At 38.9% G+C, this 12,345-nt stretch overlaps 1 pseudogene; it reads right to left on the bottom strand.

Annotated features, from left to right (window-relative positions):
• Window positions 1-1,663: 1,663 nt before the first annotated feature.
• Window positions 1,664-2,608, bottom strand: LOC120221066 (annotated as a pseudogene).
• Between the last annotated feature and the right edge of the window lie 9,737 nt (window positions 2,609-12,345).

The raw sequence follows: 12,345 nt of genomic DNA, 5'->3' as shown, positions 1-12,345 counted from the left end.
GGAGGAAAACGGCATCACCCTGCTTTCTAACCCCAGAGAGGGGAGTTTGCACCTGCCACTGTTCAGGAAGCCCTCACAGAAGAGCAAACAGTCTCCTCTCTTGTGTCCCCAGAGTCCACCAGATCACTGCCTTCACCCTGTCTGTGTCTGAGCTGTGTGTCAGGTGGCACAGTATTTCTGTGTTTGATCTCAGACACTCAGCTGGGTTTCCAAACTCCAAATTTTAGGGGTGTGGTACAGACCCATACTCATTCTTGGGAGAATGGTCTTGTCGCACAGCAGCCAGGGCCAGTTAGTCCCAAAAAAGCTATCACATGATTGATCACTCAGGGATTGGAGCTTATGATGAAGCACGGAAAAAAGTCCGCATTTCTCTGTTTCTATGCTAATGAATGGGGCAGCATATTGGTGCCTAGCAGCAATCTTGTCTCCTGAGAAGTAGTGCCATCTCTTCTAAATGCATTCCAAGAAGGGGAACTCTCTCCCTGTGCGGCCCAGGGGATCCACAAACCATGCCATCTACTGCTGGGCCTCTGCCTTCCTTCCCCACAGGAGCACTGCTGTAGTGACCAGACTCCACCTGGCTGTGTTGTAGACTTCTAACAGCTCAGACTTTGGGCTCCACTGCTTGTAACAACTTGTGATAAGCAGCCACTCTAGTTTTCCCAATTAGTGGTTTTGGGGAAGTGTTTCTCTTGTGCAACCCCTTGTGTGCTGCATTCTCTCTGTTTCTCACTGTCTCTCTCTTTTCTCTCTCTAAGATCAAGGCTCCCTCCCCTCCACAGCACCCATGATTCTTTTCTGCTCAGAATCACATCTCCACACCTCCTACCTTCCTCAATGTGACTTTTCTCCCAGTTGTGCAGTTTGTTCTCTGAACATTCAGATTGATTTCTTGGGTGTTTGGAATGATCTGATTTTTATCTGTGTTCAAGGGATGAGGCAACCATAGAGTCCCCCTAATGATCTGCCATCTTAATTCCTTCCCTCATTTATTTTTCAAATTTTATTTTTTTTCCGACTTTATTGAGACGTAAAACATTGTATACATTTAAGGTATACAATGGGATAATTGTATCCATTATATATAATCATTGCAAAATAATTATCACGATAGGCTTAGTTAACACTTCCATCACCTCATATAATTACCATTTTTTTTATTTTTGTGGTGTATATTTGCACATTTTAAAAACTACTACTGCCAAAAAACACAAAAAGGCTACCCCCGAGGGTCAGGTTGGTTTCCTGTCAGCCTGACTCTAGCCACTGAGTGAGATTCTCCTCTTTGAGACCCTTATAGGTCTTGACACATCCTCAACCTCTTGGAGCTATTAAAATTTAATAGGCTGATTGGACATTGTTTGGACAATCAAAGATTTGAGAGATGAACAAGAGCTAGGATGGTGTTGAACAATATGTTTCCTCTCCTACATGAAGCCCTTCTTTCAAGACTGGAAGAGGTAAATGTTTTATCTAACATATAGAAGCCAACACAGAGAGCCAAGCAAAATGAAGAGAGGAAGACATTCCACACAAACAAACAGAAAATAATATAACAATAATACCACAGAAAGATGGTCCCTTTTTCTAGAGGATTGGCTTTTAGGAACAGAAAATTAGTCAATAGTCACTTGGAAATTTTGTGTTTCAATAAAATCATTTAGTAATTTTTTTTAAAACCCAGAGGCTGACTAAACACTCTCCTCATTGCCGTCTTCATCTCTCTGTTCCAGAATGACAAGATTTAGAAAAGGAGTTAAAACTGTATCAAATCTGGCTATAAATTTACCCAGATGTGTTGAAGGAGAGGACCACATATAGAAAAAAAATCAGTGCACCAAAGAGGAAAATCACCATAATAATATGAGATGATAGAGAAAAGGTGTCTTGGATGAACCGCCTGAGGCGTATTCCTGAAGAGTGGCTAGGATGAAGATGTAAGAGAGGATAAGCAAGAAGAAAAGAAACAAGGAAATGAACCCTCTATTAGCAGTGACCGTGAACTCCAGTTTATAAGTATCTGTGCAGGCAAATATAATTAGCCAAGATATGTAACAGTCAAAGCTATCTAATATATTAGGGCTACAGAGGGGTAAGTTTACCACAAAAGCCAGTTGGGCCAATAAGTGAATGAAACCAATGGTCCAGGCAACCACCAAAATCAAAATACATATTCAGGGGCTCATGATGGTCAGGTAGTAAAGAGGCTTACCTATGACCATATATCTGTCAAAGACCATAGCAATGAGTAGTCTATCTCATTGCCTCCAACAACATGACAAAAGGAGGTCTGAGCTATATAGCCTACAAGGGAGATGACTTTCTGCTTCCTGAAAAGAAAGGCACACAAAGCATCTTGGGTGCTATAGTGGAATAAAATATCAGGTCAATGATGAAGAACCTGGTGAACAGAAAATACATGGGGGTGTGTAACTAAAGGTCAGAAGTCACAATGACCCCTATAAGAAGGTTTCCCACCATATTAGACATTTATAAAAGACAAGAAAAAGCAAAAAAAAAAAAAAAAAAAAGTAGCTTCATCTCCCAAGAATTGGAGTCCCATGAATACAAACTCAGACACCACAGAGTGGTTGGCCCTATCCATTGGCCTATTTGGTAGGTTCATACTCCTGTTACCCAGAGAAAGAAAAGGATACAATTCAAATTAATTCTATTACAGTAATAGACTCTATGGAAAAAGTATATAAAATTTGGAAGTCAAATATTACCTGAACATTTCACAAAAATCGAATAACATCCTTTTGGCCGCTATTGCTGTATTGCATCTGATAGTAACTGAGTTGCCAAGTAACCTTGATAACACAAGGAATGGTGCCTAGGAAAATTTATTTAATTGACGAGTCTTTCACATCCTATGTAAATTATTTTTTCTAATTACTTTTTTGGGAGTAACATCTAACTCAAATATAGGTAAGCAACTGGGAGTTATAATAGTATGAAAAGACAAATAAATTTGGAACATCTAGTACTATCCAAATATAATGAGTCTCAGTGAGATACATCAGAAGGAACTGGACAACAAAATGATGAATACAAAAGAATTTACTTGAACCTATTTCATGTTTTTAAAAAATGACATTGAAGAGAATAACAGGGTGAACAATTTTCTGTGTTGATGGTTGAGTTAGCAGAGATCTAAAGGGTAAGGAAGAGCTAGCAAGGGGGGCAAAGGAGCATGGAAAATGCTTCTACCAAGAGGAACAGCATACAAGGCCTGGAGGAAGGAGAGAGCCATGCCTCTTTTATCCTTCAAAACTTTCCTTTTCCAGAAGCCTCCCAGAATTGACCTCCTGCACATATTGCTTATTCCGTATATTTTTGGCACTTTCAGGACCCTGATCCAAGCAACTCCAGAAAGAAGATGTGCAGAAAAGTAAAATGAATATAACTATTATTTTAATCCATTTCAAGTCAGTTTCTGTCAATGGTGTAAGATAGAGTCCTAGTATCATTCTTTTGCATGTGAATATCCAACTATCCCAGCACTATTTGTTGAAGAGCATGTCTTCTCCAGTGAGTAAAATGTTAGTGGCAGAATCTCAGCAGTGGGTAGGCACATATTCACTATGAAATTCATCATTGCAACATGTTTGCACTACTTTTAAAATAAAATATTGTAGAGGGAGAGGAGTGATATATCTAATAAAATGATGATGTTCACACCAAAAAAATGGCATATGATATACAATCTCCAAAATGAACATCTAAAGCCATTTGAGGGGGGGTAATCCATTAGGTTATAAGTCTCTTGAAAGCTAGGATCTAAGCATTTTTATTTATTCAACCTATTTTTTGACAGTTACCCATGTGCCAGTCCTAGACAAGGAGCTTGTAGCCCAATGAGGAGACACACATGCAAACAAAGCAACTTAATCTAATCTGGCTAATACCCATACTAATGTGTGTTCAATGCAGAGGGCAGTAACATAGAAGAAAGAAGCCCTAAATCTACCTAGGAGTATCTAGGAAGACTTCCCAGGGAAAGCAGCATTTCAATAGAGACTTAAGAGTTTGAGAAAGGAATGAGTGGGCGGTGGGGGTTGAGGCTACCTGGGAAAACATTCCAGGAGGAATTAACAGCATGTAGCATGTGACATGGCATGTTTGGCATGTTTAAGAAACTACAGTCATTTAGTACTAAGGAAACATTAAGTACAGGGTGGAGAGTGGTAGAAAAGACAGAGAGCTTTCTAAAGTCTAACTTGGGGTGCCTTTGTGGTTCAGTCAGTTAAGCATCAGACTCGACTTTGGCTCAGGTCATGATCTCACAGTTCGTGAGTTCCAGCCCCACATCAGGCTCTGTGCTGATGGTGCAAAGCCTAATTGGGATTCTGTCTTCCTCTCTCTCTCTGCCCCTCCCCGCTTGTGCTCTCTCTCTCTCTCAAAAATAAATAAAAATAAAAATTTTGTATATATTGTGCCCTCTCCAGAAAAATTGAATCAGAATCTTTGAGAAATAAGCCAAGAGTCTCAGTATTTTTTGAAAGCCCTTCAGGTCATTCTAATGCACAACTACTGTGGAAAACCACTGCTCTAGTCTATGCTCTTCTTTGTACTCCCACAGCATCTTTTGCATCTCTTTATCACTATACTTCCCTCATAACATTGAAACTGATTCTCTGTGTCCCACAGAAGAGAAGCTTCTCAATGACAGGGATGCTTTCTTATTTTTCTCTTTATCTCCAGTGCCTTGTATACTTTCTGGTGCTTAGTAAATATAAGTATTTCTTGAGCAAAACTAAAATATAAAGGATAAAAATTAGACACAAACTGAAATATTAACCTCTCTCTGTGTCTCCCCAAAGGCTATTCATGTCCATGACCCACAGACTACTTTTCAGGTACCTATGAAGACAGATAGCATATGCTTTATGAAATAGGCGTATACAATGATACATTATCCTTAAGCCCTAGAGTAGTCTGAAACAGAACAATTGTAAACCATGTAATCATCTGTTTAATTTTAGCTAGGAAAAAAGTGTATAGTATATTAATAAGATACTAACTTTTATTATAAACAAGTGATACTTTGAAAACAAAATCTCACAGAATGACTTAACAGCAGAAAAAATATCAACTAATATTTTTAATTTTTGAATAAATTTTAATTGTATAGAAAGCACACATATATTCTCATTTTAAAAATTAGAACACCACAGATAAAGCCAAAGACTTTTTGATCATAATCCTTAATCCAAGACCACTGCCCTCTTTGCTGAGGGTAAATGTCACATGGTATATATTCTTCCAGACTTTTTCTATGTTCTACATTCATATCTATTTACCTAGGTAAATAAATTCATATCTATTTAGAATAAATCTAAATAGATTTACCTAGGTAAATAGATATGGCTCTAGTTCATTTCTTTTTATTGTTTTATATATATTTCAGGGTATTGATCAAAGTCCAGACAGGAAAAGATGTCACATTCAAACTGGTGATTGAAGAGAGCTGACTACAGGAATTATATACAAAGCAGAGTTATAAGAACCAACAAACAGCTATAAAGGCACTCAGGGCTGGCAAGAGCAGTGAGCTCTTACTATCCCTGGAGCTACCGAAGATGGGGAAGGAATGGTTTCTAAGGAATGGTTTCTAAGACCACAAGTAAAATCTGTAGCTGGAGGAAAGGGTGATGCTAAAGAAGCTTTGAAAATAAAATAACTTCTGTAACTTATCACAGGCTTATAATACATCCTGTAGTATAGCATGTTCTCATTCAAAGGAGTGGTGCCCCAACCAGCACTGTAACCGCACCACAGCAGGTCATTCCACTAATCTATCAGTGATGGAGCATGTATGTGAGATTAGTATTACACTATGTTTTCTATAAAATGTGTTCCTGTTAAGATGCAGCATTGTATAGATACAGTAATAATAAACCATTCAATATATCTGCAAATGACTGGGCTGACAGACATGTTAAGGGTGTATCACTCAAGAGTTTGATCAGAGAAAAAAAAAAAGAGTTTGATCAGAGAAGTAGAACCACTATGAGTGATGTAAAATAAGGGATTTCTTGGGGCGCCTGGGTGGTTCAGTCACGTATCTGACTCTTGATTTCAGCTCAGGTCATGATCTCACAGTTCATGGGATCAAACCCCGCAAGAGGCTATACACTGACAGCACAGAGCCTGCTTAGGACTCTCTCCTGTTCTGCCTCTCTCTGCATCCCGCCCCCACTCATGCTCTTTCTTTCTCTTTCTCTCTCTCTCTCTCAAAAGTACAATAAGGGTTATTGGGATTAGACATTTATGCAATATGGAAAACATTAAGCAGTCTTAATTTACTATTAAGGTAAATTCGTTGCCACTGAATGTCATGCTGGGCCTGAAACCTACAGAACCAGCAGTCTGAAAGGGAACATGGACAGGAAGTGAGGAATACCAAGGACATACTTGAACTGTGACTCTCCCTGCTTCCAGTTTTGATGATGCAGGTGACCTGGATAAACTGGTGCCCTTCATTATGAAGATGTATTTGCATATGTATGGCTCAGGACTTGGAGAAACTGAAGATGGAGATTCAGTAGGAGTTAAAGGAGCTATAGGCCCAAGTTATTGTCCCACATTAGCAAGGTAAGTCAGCAACATGTGTAAGCTATGTCACTCATCCTATACTGTCCTTCAAACCAAAGATGTCTGCTGTTTCACTTCCACTTTCCAAATCTCAAAGTTTACTTGTGGTGAACTCTAATTTGAAACATGCATGGAAGGGAATTCTGAAAATGTAGTTCTGGTTTAGCTAAATTGACAGAGTATGAAGCCATGACAACACACTAATGAGGCAAATCCATTATGAAATATATATCTATTTCTGCTAGGATAAATCACTGCGTCCATGATAAAAAGAGGTCCAATGTATTTAGTGGGCCACCAGGCAGCTAGATAATCCCCCCAAAGAATGGGGCCAAATTGATTTCAGCCATTGGCAGGTTGGGACTCGACATGGTAGTAGATAGATCCGCTTTGTTGAAGGGAAGTCCATGGTAGTGAGTCCATGCATAGCTTCCATTTCTGTTACCATAACCATTTTGTACATGAGCCCAGTGAGCAAGCACTGAAGTGGTTAGGGGCAGAGCCTGGCTGAAATCCACTGGATGGGATCCAACTAATAATCCAACTAATAATTAAGAGTCTTTGCTATGGGGTGCCTGGGTGGCTCAGTCAGTTATGCGTCCGACTTTGGTTCAGACCATGATCTCATGGTTCGTGGGTTCAATCCCCGCATTGGGCTCTGTGCTGACAGGTAGCTCAGAGCCTGGAGCCTGCTTCAGATTCCATATCTCCCTCTCTCTCTAACTCTCCTCCACTTACACTGCCTCTCTCTTTCTCTCAGAAATAGATAAAACGTTAAAAAAAAAGAGTCTTTGCTAAAATGGATGCCCTCCACTATGCTTTTACATGAAAATACATTCATTGAGTACAGGATTTAAGTAACCAAATCTAGCAGCCCATGTACAACATTCCAGATATGTCAATATATTAATATCCGAATATCAAGTGAGAACATGTGTAAATAAACTCTACCCAATTTAATCTCACATTTTGTCTTTTTCAGCCTAATAATCTTAGAATTCACTCACATACATGTTTCCCAGACGCTCACCAATATTGGCAAGATCCTATGGTTCTTGGTGCAAAACTGTTTATTATCAGAACAGTCCTTGTACTTCTCTCTCAGAACATATTGCAACATAACTCTTGTAATAGTCTTAGACACAACAGTTTCCAGGTAAAGCCAAAAATTTATTTTTATTCAAGGAAAGACTGGTTCACTCAATCTTTAATGAATGTATTGCTCTGTGAGGAAAAAGGGTAAGGAGTTGGGAAATCAAGTGACTCTGACATTTCAAGTGACTGTGACATTTGCTTGTATATGGATTATAGCCTTGCCTTTCTCTTGAAATTCATTCCATATAAGCACAAGTAATAATTTGAGTAAAAGTATGTATATCTTCCTTGTCTGGGGGTATGTGCCACATATGATCAAAGTCCAACAGGGGGGCCTACGTGGCTCAGTCAGTTAAGCATCTGACTTCAGCTAAGGTCATGATCTCGCAATTCATGAGTTCATGCCCACGTTAGGCTCTGTACTAACATCTCTGTTTCTGTTTCATATTCTGTTTCTCCCTCTCTCTCTCTTCTCCTCCTCTACTTGAACTCTATCTCTTACTCTCTCAAAAATAAACATTTTAAAAAATTTTAGTAAAAAGTCCAATATCTCCCAGACAAGATAAACAGGTACTCCTCTCTGTGAGCCAACTCTTCCCCAAATCCCACTATGAGGGACTGTTTCCTTTACTTCTCTTTATACAACTACTTCTGTTAGTGTTTCACCATGAAAAAAATGTCTCATTCAAATGGGATAAATGGGGAAAATATAATGTGCAAGGCTATAGGCAGTATTAAAGAAAACCAGCAAAGAATGTTAAAGTATCCAGGACTTGAAACTACAGGATGCCATGACCATCCCTAAAATTGATAGGCAATGAGAGGGAACACGACCATAAATCAGTGAAAGAGCTCTAGCAATAGAAGAAGGCCACCAACAAGAGCTAAGAGCTTTGGTGGAGGAATGCAGTAACTGGTGACAAAAAGTTCAGAAGGGAGGAAGCTGAGGGAATACCCTGGTTTCACCCTTTATGTCCTCCACATCTGGGCAATAGCCTCCATTAGCTACACCCAAGCAAAGCCAAAGGGCACAGCCACTGGTTGATACAGCCCATACAGTTCAGTTTTACAGGGCACAGAGCAGAGTTGACAGAATCAAAATTAGATATGGAAAGGCAATTAGAGAATAGCTCTCCAACAGTTGAATATTCTCCCATAAGTGGACATCTGGGTTTTACCAAATGTTTGTTTTTACAAAGTAATAACAAATAGTTACATATGTTTTTATATGTATGTCCAAGTGTTTCCAAAGGATACGTAATGAGAAATGGAGTTTCTAGGAAACATTTTATGCGTAGTTTCATTTTTAATATATACTGTTGTGTTTCTTGACCACATGGAAGTCCTATAACCACAACTATTTAATTGATAAACAGAAAGAACACATTCAGATATTTAGTCCTATGAGAGGTTTATCATTTAGGAAAAAGGATAAATTATATTAACAATCCACAGAGCTTATTGATGCCTTCCTTTCTACTGGGTTGGTGGACTCATGACCCGTAAGGAGTGGAACTACCAGATCAGAGGAGCGTTGGGTGTTATCACTTTAGGGCCTGGATCCTTTATTAACCCAGAAAAATGTATCAACATCTTAGCCAATAAGCCTACATTCTAACTGCTGTATCACTTGGACCTTGTTTCTGCATTTTAAGACTGGAATCTTTGTGTCACAAAGCTGAGGAAATGTCTACATATATCTCACATCATGTGTGGGCTTTCACCCTAGAGAATCTTTTTAATTTGAATTTCCCTAATTAATCATGAAGTTCGGTATTATTCATAATGTTTCTTTATTTTAAACTTTTTAAATATTTTAAAATGTGACCTGCTTCTATGTTTTATATACCAAATACTTAGATCATTTAGGGTTGCACCAGGAGAAAATGCCATATTAAAATGGAGTAAATGAAGAAAATTTAATTTAAAAATGTTTTGTAAATTAGAGGTAATCAGACTGTAGCTTTTTTCCTCGAGCTTGTCTCTGAAAAGATCGGAAGTGGTCACTCTGTCTCAGCTCGTTTATAAAACACTGCCACAAATCAGAATCACGGAACTGATGAAATTAAGATCTTAAGGATCATTGACAGTGGGATCCAGTCTGTCAGAAATAGATTCTATTAAAACCTGATTTGAACCAGTTTACCACCTTGTTGGTTCCCTCATGAGTAAGTTATATAAATAATTGACAGATGTCACTTTAACTTGTTAAACATTGTATTTTAACTGCTCTCAAGGTCCCATCAAGATATCTAAGTGGACTCACTTTCTGGAACCAATAAAGTATTTCCCAGGAAGGCTCCTCATGGGATTTTTAAGCCAGATGTCTCTTTGTGGTTTTCATAATGAATCCCAACCAGCACTAAAACATTACCTTCACTGACACTCTTATCTTTATTTTGTTCTTCTTCTTTGATAGTCTTTTGTTTGTTTATTTTTGGTTCTTGGCCAAATTTGGTTCCAATCCTGGTTTGTGTAGGGCTGATAGATTATTTTTCATTGTTTGCAACAGAGAATGTAAATTTGATTTCATGATATGATCATTTGGTAATCTCTACTGGGATGATGACCTATTCTCTACCAGATGAGAGATAAAAGATAAAATTTGGTTTGTTAGTTGGCTTTTTTTAATCTGTTTGTATTCATTTTTTTCAATCTGTTTGTCTTTTTCTTTTCAAATAGCTTACTGTCAAGTTCCATATAACACCTAGTGCTCATCCCCACAAGTGCCCTCCTCCATACCCATCTCCCCCTTCCCCCCCCCACACCCATCAGTCCTCAGTTTGTTCTCAGCATTCAGGAGTCTCTGATGGTTTGCCTGTCTCCATCTCCCCCACTATTTCTCCCCTTTTTCTCCCCCACGGTCCTCCATTAAGTTCCTCCTAATCCTTCTATACGTGCAAACATAGGGTATTTGTCCTTCTCTGCCTGACTTATTTCGCTCAGCATAACACCTTCAAGATCCATCCATGTTGCTACACATGGCCAGATTTCATTCTTTCTCATGGCCATGTAGTATTCCATTGTATAGATAAACCACATCTTCTTGATGCATTCATCCGTTGATGGACACTTAGGCTCTTTTCATGTTTTGGCTATTGTTGAGAGTGCTGCTATGAACATTGGGGTACATGTGCTCCTATGCATCAGCATTCCTATATCCCTTGGGTAAATTCCTAGCAGTGCTATTGCTGGGTCATAGGGGAGGTCTCTTGTTAATTTTTGAGGAACCTCCACACTGTTTTCCAGAGCAGCTGCACCAGTTTACATTCCCACCAACAGTGTAGGAGGGTGCCCGATTCTCCACATCCTCGCCAGCATCTCGAGTTCTCTGATTTGCTCATTTTACCCACTCTGACTGGCGTGAGGTGGTATCTCAGTGTGGTTTTGATGTGTATTTCCCTGATGAGGAGGGATGCTGAGCATCATTTCATGTGTCTGTTGGCCATCTGATTGTCCTCTTTGAAGAAGCGTCTGTTCGTGTCTTCTGCCCGTTTCATCACTGCATTATTTGTTTTTTGGGTGTGGAGTATGGTGAGTTCCTTATAGATTTTGGGTATTAACCCTTTATCTGATATTTAATTGCAACTATCTTTTCCCATTCTGTTGGTTGCCTATTAGTTTTATGAATTGTTTCCTTTGCCGCATAGAAACTTTTAATCTTGATGGGATCCCAATGGTTTATTTTTGCTCTTGATTCCCTTGCTTTTGGGGATGTGTCAAGTAAGAAGTTGCAGCGGTGGAGGTCGAGGAGGTTGTTTCCTGCTTTCTCCTCTAGGGTGTTGATGGTTTCCTGTCTCACATTCAGGTCCTTTATCCATTTTGAGTTTATTTTTGTGTATGGTGTGAGAAAATGATCTAGTTTCATTCTTCTACATGTTGCTGTCCAGTTCTCCCAACACCATCTGTTAAAGAGGCTGTCTTTTTTCCATTGGATACTCTTTCCTGCTTTGTCAAATATTAGTTGGCTGTATACTTTTGGGTCCACTTCTGAGTTCTCATTTCTATTCCATTGGTCTATGTGTCTGTTTTTGTGCCAATACCATACTGTCTTGATGATGACAGCTTTGTAGTAGAGGCTGAGGTCTGGGATGGTGATACCTCCCGTTTTGGTTTTATTCTTCAGTATTGCTTTGGCTATTGGGGGTCTTTTGTGTTTCCATACAAATTTTAGGATACTTTATTCTAGTTTTGAGAAGTATGTTGGTGTAATTTTGATGGGGATTGCATTGAATATGTAGATTGCTTTGGGTAATAATGACATTTTAACTATATTAATTCTTCCAATCCATGAGCATGGAATGTTTTTCATTTCTTTGTGTCTTCTTCAATTTCCTTCATAAGTTTTCTATAGTTTTCATCATACAGATCTCTTATATCCTTGGTTAGATTTCTTCCTAGGTATTTTATGGTTTTTGTGCAATTGTGAATGGGATCAGTTTCTTGATATCTCTTTCTGTTGCTTCATTATTGGTGTATAAAAATGCAACCGATTTCTGTACGTTGATTTTGTACCCTGCAACGTGGCTGAATTCTTGGATCAGTTCTAGTAGGCTTCTGGTGGAGTCTGTCAGGTTTTCTATGTAGATTATCATGTCGTCTGCGAACAGTGCAAGTTTGACTTCTTCTTTGCCAATTCTGATGCCT

This window comes from Hyaena hyaena, unplaced genomic scaffold, assembly GCF_003009895.1.
Source record: "Hyaena hyaena isolate Hyena2069 unplaced genomic scaffold, ASM300989v1 scaffold_756, whole genome shotgun sequence".
Taxonomy (NCBI): Eukaryota; Metazoa; Chordata; class Mammalia; order Carnivora; family Hyaenidae; genus Hyaena; species Hyaena hyaena.
Note: the sequence above shows the minus strand (reverse complement) of the source record. Positions and strands in the feature narration are given on the sequence as shown.